A 20274-nucleotide genomic window follows, 5' to 3' on the forward strand; every position below is an offset into this window, starting at 1 on the left:
CATCTTTATTGGAGTATAATTGCTTTACAATGGTGTGTTAGTTTCTGCTTTATAACAAAGTGAATCAGTTATACATATACATATGTACCCATATCTCTTCCCTCTTGCGTCTCCCTCCCTCCCACCCTCCCTATCCCACCCCCCCATCCCACCCCCCCATCCCACCCCTGCAGGCGGTCACAAAGCACCCAGCTGATCTCCCTGTGCTATGCAGCTGCTTCCCATTAGCTATCTACCTTACGTTTGTTAGTGTATATATGTCCATGCCTCTCTCTCGCTTTGTCACAGCTTACCCTTCCCCCTCCCCATATCCTCAAGTCCATTCTCTAGTAGGTCTGTGTCTTTATTCGTGTCTTACCCCTAGGTTCTTCATGACATTTTTTTTTCTTAAATTCCATATATATGTGTTAGCATACGGCATTTGTCTTTCTCTTTCCGACTTACTTCACTCTGTATGACAGACTCTAGGTCCATCCACCTCATTACAAATAGCTCAATTTCGTTTCCTTTTATGGCTGATTAATATTCCATTGTATATATGTGCCACATCTTCTTTATCCATTCATCCGATGATGGACACTTAGGTTGTTTCCATCTCTGGGCTATTGTAAATAGAGCTGCAATGAACATTTTGGTACATGACTCTTTTTGAATTACGGTTTTCTCAGGGTATATGCCCAGTAGTGGGATTGCTGGGTCATATGGTAGCTCTATTTGTAGTTTTTTAAGGAACCTCCATACTGTTCTCCACAGTGGCTGTATCAATTTACATTCCCACCAACAGTGCAAGAGTGTTCCATTTTCTCCACACCCTCTCCAGCATTTATTGTTTCTAGATTTTTTGATGATGGCCATTCTGACCGGTGTGAGATGATATCTCATTGTAGTTTTGATTTGCATTTCTCTAATGATTAATGATGTTGAGCATTCTTTCATGTGTTTGTTGGCAATCTGTATATCTTCATTGGAGAAATGTCTATTTAGGTCTTCTGCCCATTTTTGGATTGGGTTGTTTGTTCTTTTGTTACTGAGCTTCATGAGCTGCTTGTAAATTTTGGAGATTAATCCTTTGTCAGTTGCTTCATTTGCAAATATTTTCTCCCATTCTGAGGGTTGTCTTTTGGTCTTATTTATGGTTTCCTTTGCTGTGCAGAAGCTTTGAAGTTTCATTAGGTCCCATTTGTTTATTTTTGTTTTTCTTTCCATTTCTCTAGGAGGTGGGTCAAAAAGGATCTTGCTGTGATTTATGTCATAGTGTTCCGCCTATGTTTTCCTCTAAGAGTTTGATAGTTTCTGGCCTTACATTTAGGTCTTTAATCCATTTTGAGCTTATTTTTGTGTATGGTGTTAGGGAGTGTTCTAATCTCACACTTTTACATGTACCTGTCCAGTTTTCCCAGCACCACTTATTGAAGAGGCTGTCTTTTCTCCACTGTATATTTATACATTTTTTTTTTTTTTTTTTTTTTTTTGCGGTACACTGGCCTCTCACTGTTGTGGCCTCTCCCATTGCGGAGCACAGGCTCTGGACGCGCAGGTTCAGCGGCCATGGATCACTGGCCCAGTCACTCCGCGGCATGTGGGATCCTCCCGGACCGGGGCACAAACCCATGTCCCCTGCATCGGCAGGCAGACTCCCAACCACCGCGCCACCAGGGAAGCCCATCTCCACTGTATATTTATACAATTTTTAAAGGTTACATTCCATTTACAGTTATTACAAAATATTGGCTATATTTCCCATGTTGTACAGTACATCCTTGTAGCTTATCTTACACCCAATAGTTTGTACCCCCCACTCCTATATGCCCCCCCAACCCCCATAACCACTAATTTGTTCTTTATATCTGTGAGTCTACTTTTTTTATTATATTGAAAGAAACCAGTTTTGAGACTGGCAGGTCCCAGAACTGGATTTCTCTTCACCTCGGCAGCAAGTATTTATTAAATTCCTAACAGGTCCCTAGCACTGCATGGTCTCTGTGGGAGATTTGAAAGACATTTGAAATACTGTCTCGATCTATAATGATCACAGTTAGTAAAAAGTTCAATACTTTTACATAGTAGAAGAAGAATGAAGGGTAGACATAACATTATATTTCGAGAAGGAAAAAAGACTGTGGGCTGGGGTAGAAAAATCTTCATAGCATAGGTGGCACTAAACCTGTGTCTTAAGCTTGCTTTCAGATAAGTCCCTTCTTTGAATAATGTCCCCCGGATAAAGGCCTTCTCTCTTAAGTGAGGGTGACCTCAGGACTGCAGTACCACAACGTCTAAAATGTATCCTTGTCATTTCAATCCTTCAAGTCAGAATTCTGGGTGAAACAACAGAACAACTAGGTCACTTTACTCTCCCTGAAAAACCTTCAGACCTCCACTTGCCATCTCTTAATACCTGGCTGTCAACTGTGGAAAGTTCATCCCAAGGACTAAAGATCTCCCACCTTAGGAATAACAAACATCCAGGCAAGTAACCCCAGAAACAGCCAAACAAATCTCTCTGCCTCATCGCTTCACTGAAGTTATTTTATTACTCTTGTTTGAACAAGGAAGTATGGGTACAAAAAGGACAGACATCAGCAGCTGTTCTTAGCCTCAATGAGAGAGGCCCAACTATAGTGGCAGTGGTCCATTCCCACGATGCAACCCTTTAGTGGTATGAGAATATCATCCCTAAAATGAAAATTACTCTGTGGCTGGATATCACAGGGTCTTTCTAGGATCTTCTGCTTGGGATTGATAGACTAGCCCTCTTCTCACAACCCTCCGAAAGCTAAAGGATCCATGAGCTCCCACCTATAGAGGGAAGAGGAGGAGACAGAAGGGCTGCAATTTTCTTAACCATGACATAGGCCTGAAGAATCTCCTAAAGTGTCCCCACTTAAAGTTTCTCTGACCCTACAGCTACTGCCATGACCATAGAACGAGGAGGCACTTGGAAAAGACCAAAGCACTCATTCTTTATCCAAGTGCATTCATTATATTGCGTTAGTTAGCAGAAAGAAGGAAAAAAAAGACTGAAATGTAAAATACTTCCATCTCATTTTCTTCTGTCTTCTCCAAATGGCATTTATTATCTACAATGTAGATTTACCACAACGTAATATTGCAATATAATGAGCAGTTCCAAATCAGTAAGAAAATAATCAACATCCCAAAAGAGTAAAAAAAATTTAAATAACTGACCAAATGCCATTGCTAAGCACAATAAATTTTTACTGTACTTTTCCATCTTTCTACAAATATATAAATTTTATACTGTTATTCATAGTATATAACCTGTTGTGTATTGCTTTTCATTCCTATATTCTTCAACACTTAAGCATTTTAAGCATTTCTGTGATTCATTTTCACAATTCTGAGTTTAGAGGTTCATAACTGACACAACTAACTTAATGAGTTCTTAACAACTGACAATCTTCTTATTCTCATACCAACATGAGATGAATGAAATCCAAAATTCCCATTAGAAAATATCAGTAGCAATTAGTATTTATAATTGCAGCTCAAGGTCAATATTTCCTAGTGGTATGGAACACAAAGAAAAAAAGCAGAAGAGTTACCTTCACTATTTGTAAGCCCTCAATTTCCAAAATTCTACGAACACAACTCTCCTTAGTCAAGCACTCCCGGTCCTGAAACAAATTTGCTAAGTTGGTTGGGTTATTTTTCATTTACTTCCATCTAGCACTCAAGTTCTCTCTTCACACTTCCTTCTTTCAACTGTAGAGTATTTCATCAGAATCAGTGAGAACTCATGAGTTTCAATATAAGTAAATAGATATAATGGAACTGTATGCATGTGTGTGTGTATATACATCTGTATATGCAAATATATATTCCCTAGCTTTGTCTAACTCTACTGAGGAGACCAAGGAACAGTGATATCTCAATAGCAGTGATCACACCTAGCACCCAGATCTTGGCTAAATGCCATTTCCCATTAATGGGAACAATCTGAGCATCATAACAAACAATAATACTAACACTGTCATCCACTGAATAAAATGGGAAACCATGAGTCAGTACAAATATAAACAAGTAAATAATTTGAAAGTTTGATGAGGAATGGGATATTTACATAGTGTTTCAAAGTACCTTTCGACAAAATATTTATTACAAAGAAGGGAAAAGAGTAACTTTACAGTGGAGAAGCCTAGCAAGACGCCACCTTAATCAAGAAATCAAAGTGAACTCTGTGATATTCCTACCAAAGATGCATAATCTGAATCTAATCATGAGGAGACATTGAACAACCAAATTAAGAAACATTCTAAAACATAATTCACCTGTAATCTTCCAAAGTGTCAAGATTATGAATACAAAGAAAAACTGAGGAACTATTCCAGGATGAATTAGACTAGACATAGGACAGCTAAATGCAACAAGTGATTCTGAACCAGATCCTTTTTCTATAAAGGACATCACTGGGACAATCAGCAAAACTCAAATGGGATCTAATGATTAGATGTAGTAATATAACAATTTAAATTCCCAGTTTTGAAGGTTGTATTGTGGTTATGTTAAAGAATGTCCTTTACTATAAGGAACTGCACACTCAAGTATCTGGGATAACTGGGTAACAGGTTGGCAACTTTTAAATGGTTCAGGAAAAAATTTTTTGAATGTACTTTCATCTTCTCTGTAAATCTGTGATCATTTCAAAAAAAATTTTTAAGTTTAATAAAAAGATGTAAGGAAAAATACAACAACAGAAAGCACCCTGGATTCTGAGTCAGGCCTGGGTTCCTACAGATACCAGCACTGCCACTTACTAGCTGTGTGACCTGGTATGAGTAATGTGCTTTGTTTCCTTTTTCCTCATCAGTAAAATAGGGATGACGTTTATTGTAAACAGTTTATTGTAAAAATCAAATGAAGTAAATTATGAGAAAACGCTTAATACATGAAAATTCTAATGAAGCATAAGATATTTATTTTGCAGTCCTGTTGAATCAAATTTAAAAATAACCATAAAGATAAAATGAAATGTACTACAGGTACAAGAAACACATTGTGGCACTATATCAATCAGGGTCTAAACAGAAACAGATGGTATATTCAAATTAGAATCATTCAGGTTTAATTAAGTAAAAAGACTATTCACAAAGGTGTGGGTGTGAAGTAGGAAAACCACAAGGGACAGTGGAGTAACCTGGAACCAGTACCTGGAAATTCACCACCTCAGAGCCAAAATGGACGAAGGGGGAAAAACGTTCACCAAAACCTGGAAGAAGAGAACCATGCGGAGAGCACCACATTGAGAGGAGCTGTGACTTAAGTTAACAGGTGAGGCCAGACCAAGCCAATCCCTCAGGAAGAAACCTCTCCCTCTCATCTGCTAGAGCTCTCCACCGTTCAACCCCAACTCAAGCCAGAGGGCAAGGAAGCCCAATGCTTAGTCCAACAGGTCAGCCTTTGGGGCATAGAAAAAGGTAGAAAACGATGAAGAGTTGACCTGGAAGAGCAAAAGGAAGACATTCAACAGAACTGAATTCAACTGAAGAAGCAGGGAAGATTTCATGAAACAGGGAACATCTGAAGTGGGCCTCAAGCCATGAGTAGTATTTTAATTACTAGGTTGATTATCGAGGCAGTATGAATAACACATATAAAGCTGCGAGTAGTGAAAATGCATGGCTGTCCAGGTAAAATTTAGAAAGTCAGATCTGTTGTAAGATAAGACTAAATATTGGGGTGATGCAAAGGACGAGGTTCTCTTTTCTTTCATTTTTAAAAAATTGAGGTATATGGGACTTCCCTGGTGGTCCAGTGGTTACAACTCTGTGCTTCCACTGCAAGGGGTGTGGGTTCAATCCCTGGTCGGGGTACTAAGATCCCGCATATCACGTGGCTTAGCCAAAAAAAATTGAGGTATAGATGATTTACAATATATTAGTTTCAGGTGTACAACAAAGTGATTAAAAATTTTTACAGATTATACTTCATTTAAGGTTATTATAAAATATTGGCTATCTTCCCTGTGCTGTACAATATATCCTTGTAGCTTATTTATTTTATACATAGTAGTTTGTACCTCTTAATCCCCTACTCCTATCTTGCCCCTCACCTCTCCCCACTGGTAACCACTAGTTTGTTCTCTATATGTGCCAGTTTGTTTCTGTTTTGTTATATTCATTTGTTTGTTTTATTTTTTAGGTTCCACATATAAGTGATATGTACAGTATTTGTCTTTATCTTATTCATTTCACTAAGCATAATATCCTCCAGGTCCATCCATGTTGTTTCAAATGGCAAGATTTCATTCTTTTTTATGACTGAGTAGTATTCCATGACATATATACACACACAAATATATTATATATATATATATATATATATATATCTCACATTTTCTTTATCCATTCATCTGTTGATGGACACTCAGGTTGCTTCCATATCTTGGCTATTATAAATAATGCTGCTTATGAACACTGAAGTGCATGCATCTTTTCAAATTAGTGTTTTCATTTTCTTTGGATATATACACAGGAGTAGAATACAGGATCATGTGATAATTCTATTTTTAGTTTTTTGAGGAACCTCCATACTGTTTTCCACAGTGGCTGCACCAATTTACATTCCCACCAACAGTGTACAAGGGTTTCCTTTTCTCCACATCTTTACCAACATTTGTTATATGTGGTCATTGATGATAGTCACTCTGACAGGTGTGAGATGATATCTCATTGTGGTTTTGAGTTTCATTTCTCTGATGATTAGTGATGTTAAGCATATGTTCATGTGCCTGTTGGCCATCTGTATGCCTTCTTTGGAAAAATGTCTATTCAGGTCTTTTGCCCATTTTTTAATCAGGTTGGTTTTTTGTTTGTTTTATACTGAGTTGTATGAGCTATTTATATATTTTGGGTGTTAACCCCTTAATGGTCATATCATTTGTAAATATTTTATCCCACTCAGTAGGTTGTCTTTTCATCTTGTCAATGGTTTCCTTTGCTGTGCAAAAGCTTTTAAATTTAATTAGTTCCCATTTGTTTATTTTTTCTTTAGTTTCCACTGCCTTAGAATATGGATCAAAAAATACTGCTATGATTTATGTCAAAGAGTGTTTTGCCTATGTTTTCTTCTAGGATTTTTATGGTTTCTGATCTTAAATTTAGGTCTTTAATCCATTTTTAGTTTATTTTTGTACATGATGTGGGAAAATGTTCTAATTTCATTCTTCTACGTGTAGCTGTCCAGTTATCCCATCACCACTTACTGAAGAGACTGTCTCTTCCGCATTGTATATTATTGCCTCCTTTGTCATAGATTAATTAATCATAAGTACATGGGTTTATTTCTGGGCTCTCTATTCTATTCCACTGAGCTATGTGTCTGTTTTTGTACCAGTACCACACTCTTTTCATTACTGTAGCTTTGTAGTATAGTCAGTAGTCAGGGAGCATGACACCTCTAGCTGTTCTTCTTTCTCAAAATTGCTTTGGCTATTTGGGGTCTTTTGTGTTTCCATACAAATTTTATAATGATTTATTCTAGTACTATGAAAGACACCATTGGTATTTTGATAGGGATTGTGTTGACTCTATAGACTGCCTTGGGTAGTAGGGTCATTTTAACAATATTAATTCTTCCAAACCATGAACATGATATATCTTTCCACCTGTTTGTGTCATCTTCAATTTCTTTCAGCAGTGTCTTATAGCTTTCCAAGTACAGGTCTTTCATTGGGTTGGCCAAAAGGTTCATTTGGTTTTTTCCCTAAGATAGCTCTAGTAGGGCTTCCCTGGTGGCACAGTGGTTGGGAGTCCGCCTGCCGATGCAGGGGACACGGGTTCATGCCCCGGTCTGGGAGGATCCCACATGCCATGGAGCGGCTTGGCCCGTAAGCCATGGTTGCTGAGCCTGGGCTCCGCAACGGGAGAGGCCGCAGCAGTGAGGGGCCCACATACCGCAAAAAAAAAGATAGCTCTAGTAGCACTTGAAACAATTTTGTTAGATTGTATGTGACAGCTGTCATATCAGTGCATTTGAAAAAGACTTATCAAAATTGGTGAATTTTTGCGTAGCCATTTTAATATTGAAGATGGAAGAAAAAAGCAATATTTTTGGCGTGCTATGCTTTATTATTTCAAGCAAGGTAAAAATGCAACGGAATACAAAAAAAAAGATTTGTGCAGTGTATGGAGAAAGTGCTATGACTAGGTTTTCTCCTAGTTATTTCATTCTTTTTGAAGTGATGGTAAATGGGATTTTTTTCTTAATTTCTCTTTCTGATAGCTTGTTGTTAGTGTATAGAAATGCAACAGATTTCTGTATTTTAATTTTGTGTCCTGCAACTTTACCAAATTCATTGATGAGCTCTAGTAGTTTTCTGGCGGCATCTTTAGGATTTTCTATGTACAGTACCATGTCATCTGCAACCAGTGACGGTTTTACTTCTTCCTTTCCAATTTAGATTCCTTTTATTTCTTTTTCTTGTCTGATTGCTGTGGCTAGTACTTCCAATACTGTGTTGAATAAAAGTGGCAAGAGTGGGCATCCTTGTCTTGTTGCTGATCTCAAAGGAAATGCTTCAGGTTTTCACCACTGAGTATCAGGTTAGCTGTGAGCTTGTCATATATAGCCTTTATTATGTAGAGGTATGTTCCCTCTATACCCACTTTGTGGAGAGTTTTTATCGTAAATGGATGTTGAATTTTGTTAAAAGCTTTTTCTGCGTGTATTGAAGTGATCATATGGTTTTTATTCATATATCGTTTTAATGACTTTCTCCATATCTTCCTTTAGTTCTTTGAGCATTTTTAGGACAGTTAAAAGTCTCTGTCTAGTATATCTGCCTTTAGGTCCTTCTCAGGGGTGGTTTCTGTTGATTAATTTTTTCCTTTACATGGGCTACACTTTCATGTTTCTTTGTATTGTGACTTTTTTGTTGAAAACTGGACATTTGAACCTAATAATGTAGTAACTCTGGAAATCAGATTCTTTCCTTTCTCCAGCATATGCTGTCTCTTGTTATTCTTTTCATTTATTGTTTTTGTGTTTTTGATTGTTGTAGGCTGTCTCTGTGCTGAGGATCAGACAGAGGTGTAAAGCTAAAGTATTCTCAGGTCTTTTCTGAGCCTTTCCCTGGGCATGTCTGGTCACTTTTTAATTTTCCCTGTGTGTTTTGTTGTTTTTGAATGCGCTGGTCATAAATATCTGGCTCCCAAAAAGAGAAAAAGAGAAAAATGAAGTGGGGTGGGGGTGGGGAGAATGGTGGGGGCCCTTTAAATCCCCTGGAAGTCACTTCAGCAGGATGGGGAGGGACTTGGAGAAAGGTGCAACAACAATGGCTGCCTACCTCTTTGCCTGCACCTCTGTGATCAGAAGCAGCAATTAGCAATCAGAGTAGATTCCTGATATTTGGAAAACAGGGTCCTTTTTGCCCACCCTGACTTCTGCAAGCTACGTGCAAGATGCTCCAGGACCAGTGCATAGCTGCCTGCCACTTGGCTGGGAATAGGGAATGGGTGGCTGCTACTATGTTAAGAGCTGAAATTAATTTCAATTTGTCCTCCAAGTCTTCCTCTGGAAGTGGCAAGTCTTCAATAGACTCCAGAGTTCCAAAACAGTTACTTAAGATGGATTCTGCCAGTGCAACTGTCATCTAGGTGGGAAGACAGATTCCTGCTTTCTTCCCAGAATCCTCTCCTTCATAATAATTTTCTAACATACAAATTAGTACCCTCATATTTCCCTACTGAAAGCTGTCTATATTTAAGTACATAGGAATCTCTTTTATTCTTGAATCCATTAACTAAGATGCACCTAAATTATCACCCTATATATGTACTTTTCCTTTTATATTTTTGAAAAATATAAATATGTGAAATGATATTAATCTAAACAGAGACTCTAACAAAGCCATATGAAATTATTTACTCAACCAATATTTGTAAAGTGCCTATTAAAGCAAAATACTGTGCTTTGCACTACTCCTATTGTTTAAGGATGATTGTTAGGATTACTTTGCACAATGAATACTTCAACAGAAGTGCTTTATTCAACAAACAGTTCATACAACTCAACAACAAAAAAACAAACAACCCAATCCAAAAGTGGGCAGAAAACTTAAAGAGACATTTCTCCAAAGAAGAAATACAGATGGCCAATAGGCACATGAAAAGATGCTAAACATCACTAATTATTAGAGAAATGCAAATCAAAACTACAATGAAGTACCACCTCTCACCGGTCAGAATGGCCATCATTAAAAAGTCTACAATTTTTTTAAAAGCGCTTTTCAAAAACCAGAGTTTTAGATTCATATAGCTAGTAACATTTACTGAGCAATTATTTTGTGTTAGGCTCTCAGCACCTTAAATGTTATTAATCCATTTAATCCTCACAATACATCTATGAGGGTAGTTAATATTATCAAAGTTCTCTAATGTTCACACGAGAAAATTGACGTCCCATGGGTAGTAAGTACCTCTAAACAAAGCTCTTGCTTTTAACCACTGTGATATTCTGCCACTAGCAAAATAACTGTTCACCAGAGTTATCAGGAAAGGCTAATCTTATCTGTTGAACACTAAGCTATTACCCTACAATTTAAAATTGTTCTTCAAGGTTTCCTTACTTCCTGTTGTTTTGCTTCACGCTGGGAGAAACTTTACCAAGTCTCCTTTGAGTATTTCTAAATAGCAGTCCCAGTAAAATTTTGTTAAAGCCTTTGGTCAAAAACAATAAAATCTGATCCTTCTGCCATTTGTTAATCACTTTTGGAGTCTTTTTGCTCCATTAACCTTTTCGTTTGCACATGAAGAGAATTATAATCTCACCCCCAAATTTCACCGACATTGCTATTATTAAATGACCAGAATTTGAAGCCTTATTAGAGACAGACAAGATTACATTTTTTTCTTTCTTTGCTGTTTTTCAAACTACAAAGAACACCCACTTCTTGTACCAAGTGAAAAAATAAAACGCATGAAGAAAAAACTAACCTTCCATCCCTACCTCAACCCCTAATCCTACTCATTTAAGTATCCAACAAGTCCCCTTCAGGTACTGACGGAAAGGATATAACCAACAGGTATGTCCTTCCATACCTTTCTCCACATATATAAGGATATACAGTTCTTCGTTTTTCTTTATTTTCATTGAAAGAGACACATATAATGCACGTCAACCTGCAACTTGCTTTTTATCACATAACACAGCATTAACATACAGGTTATTTCCCATAGATACAACTCTTCCTTTTTTCATGCATACACAAATCCACAGTTACACAAACACAATTTAAAATAATTGGGGGACTTCCTTGGCAGTCCAGTGGTTAAGAATCCGCCTTCCAATGCAGGGGAGGTGGGTTCGATCCCCGGCTGGGGAGCTGAGATCCCACATGCCACAGGGCAACTAAGCCCACGCGCCGCCAGCTACTGAGCCTGCGCTCTCTGGAGCCCACGCACCACAACTAGAGAGAAGCCTGCGCACCGCAACAAGAGATGCTGTGTGCTGCAACTAAGACCCGATGCAGTCAAATAAATAAATAAATAATTAAAATAACTGGGCTATCATGCATGCTGCGGGGGCAATGCTTCGTTTTATTTCCTTTCTATTTGCCACCCCTCTTTTCCCTTCCTCTTTTCCTCATACATTAACCCCCACCTGTGGGTGAGACATTAACAACTGGCATCATTTCTTGTTCTTCCCACAGTCATAACCATAAATGTACACACGCTCACTCACATATTTATGGGTTTTGAATTCTTCTAAGACATCTGCAATATATTTCACGATGTATATGTACCAAAATTGAGTCAATCGTTCCCCTATAAATGGGCAATCACTTGTTTCTACTATTTTATCCCTACTCAAAATGGTTCAATAAATATCCTTGACCATATATCCTTATTACTGGTGTTTTTATTTTTATAGAATATGACCCTTACCTCTAGACACTCCAAAGTATAAAGTCTAAATTCCTCTATCAGAACTGCAACAAAACCTGAGGCCTCCCCTGAACCCTCTAGGCCCTGACTGCCTGCTGACCCACAGCTGCTGCTGCTGTTTTTTTTTTTTTTGAAGCAAAGGGTGAAATAATCTTTTTATAGGACACCACAAGATATGAAATTCCACACTGAAATTAAGAAACCCTTTGAGAGGAGAAGCGTCATACAATATGCACAGTTTGGAACTGTTCAAGTATAGTTTCCTTGTAAAAAGTAGTTTTACTATAGCAAACCACATTTAAAGAGCTCTTAGAGAAACAGTAAGACAAACTTATACCAAACATAGTACACGTCTGGTATAATAAACTTATGCTTTAGTTGTACAATCTAAAAGTGGTCGCAGAATGCCATCCGGAACTTGGGATGTACAGCCTTCAGAGGCAGTTTCTGGCACAACGTTTTGATATTCTTGTTCCTCCACAGGGAAGCATTTCCCAATCAAACTTAATGAAACTTTGTACACAGACTCATTTTCATGGTTTTATAGAGCTTCAGTTTTGTCCAGACCTCTGCATTCTTCAATTATACTAAGTTTCTCAGTTTCACCTAGTTTCTCAGCAGCCTAGAAGATACCTGAAATGGCATTCAGAATAAGCATGGTAATTTTGGTATCTTTCACAGTTCAGAGGTTCATCAACAATTCTACTATGCCCCAATGAACAATCTGTTACACAATCTGTTCAACTGTTCCACAACTTTTCTAGCTGGTCACAGCCCATAAAGCTTCCTTTTGCGTCTTAAGGTCTGCCTTAGAACACCAATGAGGAATGGGACTAATCCATGATTCACAACTCACTGTATCTGGTGATGGTGGCCAGCTATGATATTTGATATTGTCCATATATCTGCTAATACTTCTGGACATCATGATACAGGAGACGAACTAAACTAGGAAGAATTTGCTCAACAGCATCTAACAGGGATGCAGGATTCTTGTTGCAACAAAGGTTTGAAAGTGTCCAGGTAAGGTGCTACAAGTAACCACATGCTAAAGATGACACATTAGGAACTGCAAGAAAAAGCCAACAGTGGATCAACTGCACTACACTTGATAGCCTTTTCAAAAAAAGCTGAACCATCACCTGAAATGTTTCCGAGAGCCCATACACCTTGTTCACTGATGTAAGCATGGGGAGATGCCAGCAGAGAAATGAATGCTGGGACAGCATAGCCCCAGTCTGTTTTTCTTTTTTCTGTTTTTTTAACATCTTTATTGGAGTATAATTGCTTTACAATGTTGTATTAGTTTCTACTGTATAACAAAGTGAATCAGCTATATGTATACATATATCCCCACATCTCCTCCCTCTTGCGTCTCCCTCCCACCCTCCCTATCCCACCCCTCTAGGTGGTCACAAAACACCGAGCTGATCTCCCTGTGCTATGCAGCTGCTTCCCACTAGCTATCTATTTTACATTTGGTAGTGTATATATGTCAATGTCACTCTCTCACTTAGTCCCAGCTTACCCTTCCCCCTCCCTGTGTACTCAAGTCCATTCTCTACGTCTGCATCTTTATTCCTGTCCTGCCCCTAGGTTCTTCAGTACCATTTTTTTTTTAGATTCTATATATATGTGTTAGCATACGGTATTTGTTTTTCCTCTTTCTGACTTACTTCACTCTGTATGACAGACTCTAGGTCCATCCACCTCACTACAAATAACTCAATTTCGTTTCTTTTTATGGCTAATATTCCATTGTATATATGTGCCACATCTTCTATATCCCAGTCTGTTCTGATTGATTGATTTATGCATGCATGCTGCGCCGGGTCTTAGATGTGGCATGCGGGATCTTTAGTTGCGACATGCATGCAGGATCTAGTTCCCCAACCAGGGATCGAACCTGGGCCCCCTGCATTGGGAGTATGGAGTCTTACCCACTGGACCACCAGGGAAGTCCCAGCCCCAGTCTGTTCTGACATCCTAGAGGCAATGTTAATGAGCACCCAAGCAGATTCAAACTGAATGAGACTAAAGTCAGTTCTGCCCAAGAAGGACACAAATTCTGGAATCAAACCAGCCCAGATTATGTTGTCTACGGGGGGCTGTTTTTCCTAGAAGGCAGTTTCCCAGCAGCTTGAGTCGCTTGGAGCTGGCTTTCCAAACTGCTGCTATTGATGCCTTTGACAGCATCATCAACAGACCAATTTACAGTGCCCTGGTTGTTTTGGTTTTCTTGCAGTGGAGAAGCAGCAGCCTCAGGAAGCAACCTTACATTTCTCCTTTTCAGCACCTGGTCATCCTTCTTAGCTTATTAGCTTTCCTCAGCTCCACATTAACCAGTACTCAGTGCAGCCTCTTTTCTGTACTATCATGCCCTTGAATCTGTTAAGGCAGGCAGCTGGTGAGTTAGCATTCCTGTTGCTGGACATGGTTATGAGACACAGGGAGAAAGCTACAGAGCCAGCTCAGGTTTCCACAGGAGGCTGTGCAGACCCTATAGCTTCTTGATTTAAGAAAACTTGGGGCTAGAAATGGAAGGAAGCTGAGACATATTCAAGTCTCTTCTTTCTGGATATTCTCTAAGCATGTGATTTCCCCTGATTCTTCAACCTCTTGCCACGATGTGCCCCCAAATGATTTTCCCCACCACCCTGTAGAATACTAGAAATTCTCTCCATTAGAGTAATTCATCTGAGTTTGCTGTAACTTCACAGTGCCCCTATTAAAATGCACATGCTACCAGGAAGGACAGAAGGATACTTTGTTGTGAATAGAAAAGGGATTGGAGAAATTATTGTGTGCTGGATAAGATGGTGATCAGGTATCAGAGAAGATAATAATAACACTTATGTAGCATTTATTATCTGCGAAGCACTGTTCTAAGTGTTTTATATTTACTTACTCATTTAGTCCTCACAACAACTCTGAGGTAGGTATCATTATCGCTGTTTTATAGATGAGATAAGTGAAGCACAGAGAGATAAAGGGACTAGTCCAGGATCACAGCCAGTAATCTGTGAAACTGGAAAATAAACCTTTTTTTTTTTTTTTTTTTTTTGCGGCACGCGGGCCTCTCACTGTTGTGACCTCTCCCGCCGCGGAGCACGGGATCCTCCCGGACCGGGGCACAAACCCGTATCCCCTGCATCGGCAGGCAGACTCTCAACCACTGTGCCACCAGGGAAGCCCATAAACCATATTTTTAATCACTATACTCCACCACCTTTCATCTAGGAAGGAGATGGGGTGTCAAAGAGGAAAGTCTAGGGTCCCTCTGGTGTCAGACCCTAAAATATGCCCTACTGAATGCAACTCTTATCACCTTTATCAAAAGATAAAAATAGAAATCCCTGTCTATTTGTCTAGGGCTTCTTTTTCTGAAAAGAAAAAAAGTAAAGAAAAAGAGGGACTTCCCTGTTGGCGCAGTGGTTAAGAATCTGCCTGCCAATGCAGGGGACATGGGTTCAACCTCTGGTCTGGGAAGATCCCACATGCCACGCAGCAACTAAGCCCGTGTACCACAACTACTGAGCCTGCGCTCTAGAGCCCGTGAGCTACAGCTACTGAAGCCCACATGCCTAGAGCCCATGTTCCGCAACAAGAGAAGCCATCACAATGAGGAGTCCGTGCACCGCAATGAAGAGTAGTCCCCGCTCACAGCAACTAGAGAAAGCCCGTACACAGCAACAAAGACCCAACGCAGCCAAAAATAAATTAATTAAAAAAAAAAAGAAAATTGCATATAGCAGCAAATATTCATACAGAGGTAATAGATACACATACCACACAGAGAAACATAAATTCATATTCTTAGTTTAAGCCTCTGATTACTGAAGGAATCAGAAAAACTGAGCTTTGAGATCACCAAAACACATATCTTTGTTTATACAAGATTTTGCCATTTCCAACAATGCTTTTTTTGCTAAGGAATGTTCCCATGAACAACTGTCCAAGTGGCATGTGCCATCTGGTAGGTCCCATATGCGGCTTTCATACTCTCTGGACATAAGCAAGGAATTCCCAGGACAGATAGATGGGTTTCTAGCTCTAATGCTTCCCTCCTCCTTGCAAAAAGACAGATTCCTTATACAGGATCCTATGAGAAAAGATGAAAGATGGATTTATTGGAATAGAATCTGAAGACTTGCCATTCCCACAGCCACTTCTAAGAAGACAACCACAAGTGATTCCTTGATCATAATCTGCCACGTTTTCTGTCATTTAACCCTGTTTTCTAAGCCCCATCTGACTGGGCCCCAAGCAAAGCAAGTATGGGCAAAAGAGGGACTGTCAACCATTAGATGACCCCAAATAAGAATGCTAATAAGTGTATGCCAAATTGGATAAAGATTAACGGACACGATCAACTCTTGGGGAGCTCTGAATGCGAGACAGAGAGCTGCTGTTGGCCTCCTACAGTTACTGCTGAATTCTGAGCAGTAATGAATAACGTTCCACTGTCATGTAGCCTGGCTGTGTGACTGTGGACAGTTTCCTTATTTCCTCACGTAGTCTCACATTCATGACCCATCGTGTGAGACAACCTGATCACCTCTCTCCCATGTAGCCTGAAAAAGCCCTATCAAAATGGCAGGTTCAACTGTCAACAGCAACAAGCACAAAGCCGAATCACTGAGCAGCAGTCACATGACAAGTGGACTCGTTAGCAGTTTGCCCAGCAGCTGGTCTGGACAAAGACAGCGAGGGTGGCAATACGGAAAAATGGTTTGATTATCAAGCGTGATTATCAATTAGAGTCTGCCTGCCGATGCAGGGGATACGGGTTTGTGCCCCAGTCCGGGAGGATCCCGTGCTCTGCGGCGGGAGAGGTCACAACAGTGAGCAGCTGCAGACCCAGCAGCTGGTCTGGACAAAGACAGCGAGGGTGGCAATACGGAAAAATGGTTTGATTATCAAGCGTGAGGGAGTCTTTGCTTATTCATAGGCAGAATCCAAGAGGGATAAGCTGTTTCACTGCTTTCAGGGTAGTATATAAAATAAAGGGACATTGCAGATCCAAGAGAAGGCCTTCACTCCATCACATAGAACTTCCAAGAGCTAGGATATCTGCAGCAATTCAGGCAAATCATCCGGGAATCTTTCCATTCCTAATAATTAAGGATCTGTGAGACAGAGTCAGCAAATTTTTTTCTATTATGAGCCATACAGCAAATATATTAGGCTTTATGGGCCACAGAGTCTCTGTCACAACTACTCAAGTCTGCCTTTTTGTACAAAAGCATCCATAAACACTACATAAACAAATGGGCATAGCTATGTTCCAATAAAACTTCACTAAGTCAGGTGGTGGACAGATATGGCCCACAGTTGTAAGGCAAAAGTCCTTTTTAGAGCCAACTTCTTCAAAAATATAAGTGGGTTTGAAGGTTCCAAGTGGAATAAGAAACAAAGCAAAACTAAAGAGCGTCCTACATACATGAAAGGCCTTCTAATCCTTTGAAATACATTAAAATCATTTATCATTGAAAATAAAGTGAAAGTATATGCACAGATCACCTAGATCCATTTTCTTATTTATTTATTGTCTGCGTTGGGTATTTGTTGCTGCGTGCAGGCTTTCTCTAGCTGTGGCGAGCGGGGGCTACTCTTCGTTGTGGTGTCGTTATGGTTCACGGGCTTCTCATTGCAGTGGCTTCTCTCGTTGCACAGCACAGGCTCTAGGCACGCAGGCTTCAGTAGTTGCACCAGGCGAGCTCAGTAGTTGTGGCTCGCGGGCTCTAGAGTGCAGGCTCAGTAGTTGTGGCACACCAGCTTAGTTGCTCCGTGGCATGTGGGATCTTCCCGGACCAGGAATCGAACCCGTGTCCCCTGCACTGGCAGGCAGATTCTTAACCACTGCGCCACCAGGAAGTCCTGACCCATTATCTTACAATAACTGATACTGTACCAAAGTTAAAGTCACTCATAAGATCAACACTGAAGAGTCATCAGTCAGGACAAGCTTAGGTTAGCTTAGGCTATTGTAGCAAACCTCTAAAGCATAGTAGCTTAAAACAACAAAAGTTTATTTCTGGCTCATGCTACCTGTGGGTCAGTAGGGAGTCCTGATGGTTGTAGCTTCTCTGACAGAACTACCTATCTCCGACATTACTGATCTTGGTGCCAGAAGGAAAGAGGGCTTTGGAAGGTCATACTCCAGCAACTGAAGGCTCAGACAACGTTTCTCCTTAAAATATACTGGACAGAGCTCAAAATATGGCCCCCCTCCCCTCACACAATGGGACCAGGAAGTGAAATTCTATCATGCAACAGAAGATGAAAAGCCAGGAATGCTGAGTGAGCAGCATGAGTGACTATCACATAGCAATGGTTAAGTCGCTTTTACCTAGATGATCACAAAATGAGATTTTCTTATTAAAAACACATTTCTGATATATTGGATAGCCAGAAACCACTGTCAACTTCATTTACATTAGAATTTCAAAGTGTTCGGTATACTCTTCCTTAGTGTCTAAGGATTTGGCAATGGCAGGACTTGAGGTCATCATTATGAGTATCAATCCTTTGTTTATTTATTTATTTACTTATTCATTTATTCATTTACGGCTGTGTTGGCTCTTCGTCTCTGTGCGAGGGCTTTCTCTAGTTGCGGCAAGTGGGGGCCACTCTTCATTGTGGTGCGCGGGCCTCTCACTATCGCGGCCTCTCTTGCTGCGGAGCACAGGCTCCAGACGTGCAGGCTCAGTAATTGTGGCTCACGAGGCAAGTTGCTCCGCGGCATGTGGGATCTTCCCAGACCAGGGCACGAACCCGTGTTCCCTGCATTGGCAGGCAGATTCTCAACCACTGTGCCACCAGGCAAGCCCATGAGTATCAATTCTTAATGCCCATACTGGTAGATGCAGAGAATACAGTAGACTGAGTGTTTACTGACCACAAGACATAACCAGAAGCTGTGTTGGGGGCAGGGCTCTCCCAGGAAGTTTTGAGGACAGGATACACAGAGTGGTTTTTCCACAGCCCTCTCCAAGACCAGCATGTATTTCAGAATTCCTTAGCTCCCTACTTCAGTCTTCTGGACCAGCTTTGATGGTATAGCAGGTGCTGTTAATGTTCTACACCTATATACACTTGGATTCCTTTACTATTTTCATGTGCACCAGTCAGTGGGTGTGCTTTAACTTCCAAAAGTCAGTATCTGTGTCTCTTTATCTGTTTTTCTTGGACGACTGCCCTCAGGTTACTGAAACACCTTTTAAGAGCCAGATGTTCTTGCTTTCTTTCTTTATTTTTAACATCTTTATTGGAGTATAATTGCTTTACAATGGTGTGTTAGTTTCTGTTTTATAATAAAGTGAATCAGCTATACATATACATATATCCCCATATCTCCTCCCTCTTGGCGTCTCTCCCTCCCACCCTCCCTATCCCACCCCTCTAGGTGATCACAAAGCACCAAGCTGATCTCCCTGTGCTATGCGGCTGCTTCCCACTAGCTATCTATTTTACATTTGGTAGTGTATATATGTCCATACCACTCTCTCACTTTGTCCCAGCTTACCCTTCCCACTCCCCGTGTCCTCAAATGGTGCTGGGAAAACTGGACAGCTACATGTAAAAGAATGAAATTAGAACACTCCCTAACACCATACAAAAAAATAAACTCAAAATGGATTTAAGACCTAAATATAAGGCCAGACACTATAAAACTCTTAGAGGAAAACACAGGCAGAACACTCTATGACATAAATCACAGCAAGATCCTTTTTGACCCAACTCCTAGAGAAATGGAAACAAAAACAAAAATAAACAAATGAAACTTAAAGCTTTTGCACAGTAAAGGAAACCATAAACAAGACCAAAAGACAACCCTCAGAATGGGAGAATATATTTGCAAATGAAGCAACTGACAAAGGATTAATCTCCAAAAATTTACAAGCAGCTCATGCAGCTCAAGATCAAAAAACCAAACCACCCAATCCAAAAATGGGCAGAAGACCTAAATAGACATTTCTCCAAAGAATATATACAGATTGCCAACAAACACATGAAAGAATGCTCAACATCACTAATCATTAGAAAAATGCAAATCAAAACTACAACGAGGTATCACCTCACACCTGTCAGAATGACCATCATCAAAAAATCTACAAACAATAAATGCTGGGGAGGGTGTGGAGAAAAGGGAACCCTCTTGCACTGTTGGTGGGAACATAAATTGATACAGCCACTATGGATATGGAGGTTCCTTAAAAAACTAAAAATAGAACTACCATACCACCCAGCAATCCCACTACTGGACATATACCCGGAGAAAACCATAATTCAACAAGAGTCATGTGGGCTTCCCTGGTGGCACAGTGGTTGAGAGTTCGCCTGCCCATGCAGGGAACACGGGTTCATG

The 20274-nt window shown here is 40.0% G+C and overlaps 1 protein-coding gene and 1 pseudogene across 6 annotated transcripts in view; both read right to left on the reverse strand.

Annotated features, from left to right (window-relative positions):
- The window catches only part of STARD9 (StAR related lipid transfer domain containing 9), a 127111-nt gene that overhangs the window by 77653 nt on the left and 29184 nt on the right, over positions 1 to 20274 (reverse strand). The gene's annotated exons all lie outside the window — the stretch shown is intronic.
- On the reverse strand, positions 11538 to 14338 carry LOC114903714 (annotated as a pseudogene).

Source organism: Monodon monoceros, unplaced genomic scaffold (genome assembly GCF_005190385.1).
Source record: "Monodon monoceros isolate NGI ecotype Baffin Bay Population unplaced genomic scaffold, NGI_Narwhal_1 Super_Scaffold_21, whole genome shotgun sequence".
In the NCBI taxonomy this organism is placed as follows: Eukaryota; Metazoa; Chordata; class Mammalia; order Artiodactyla; family Monodontidae; genus Monodon; species Monodon monoceros.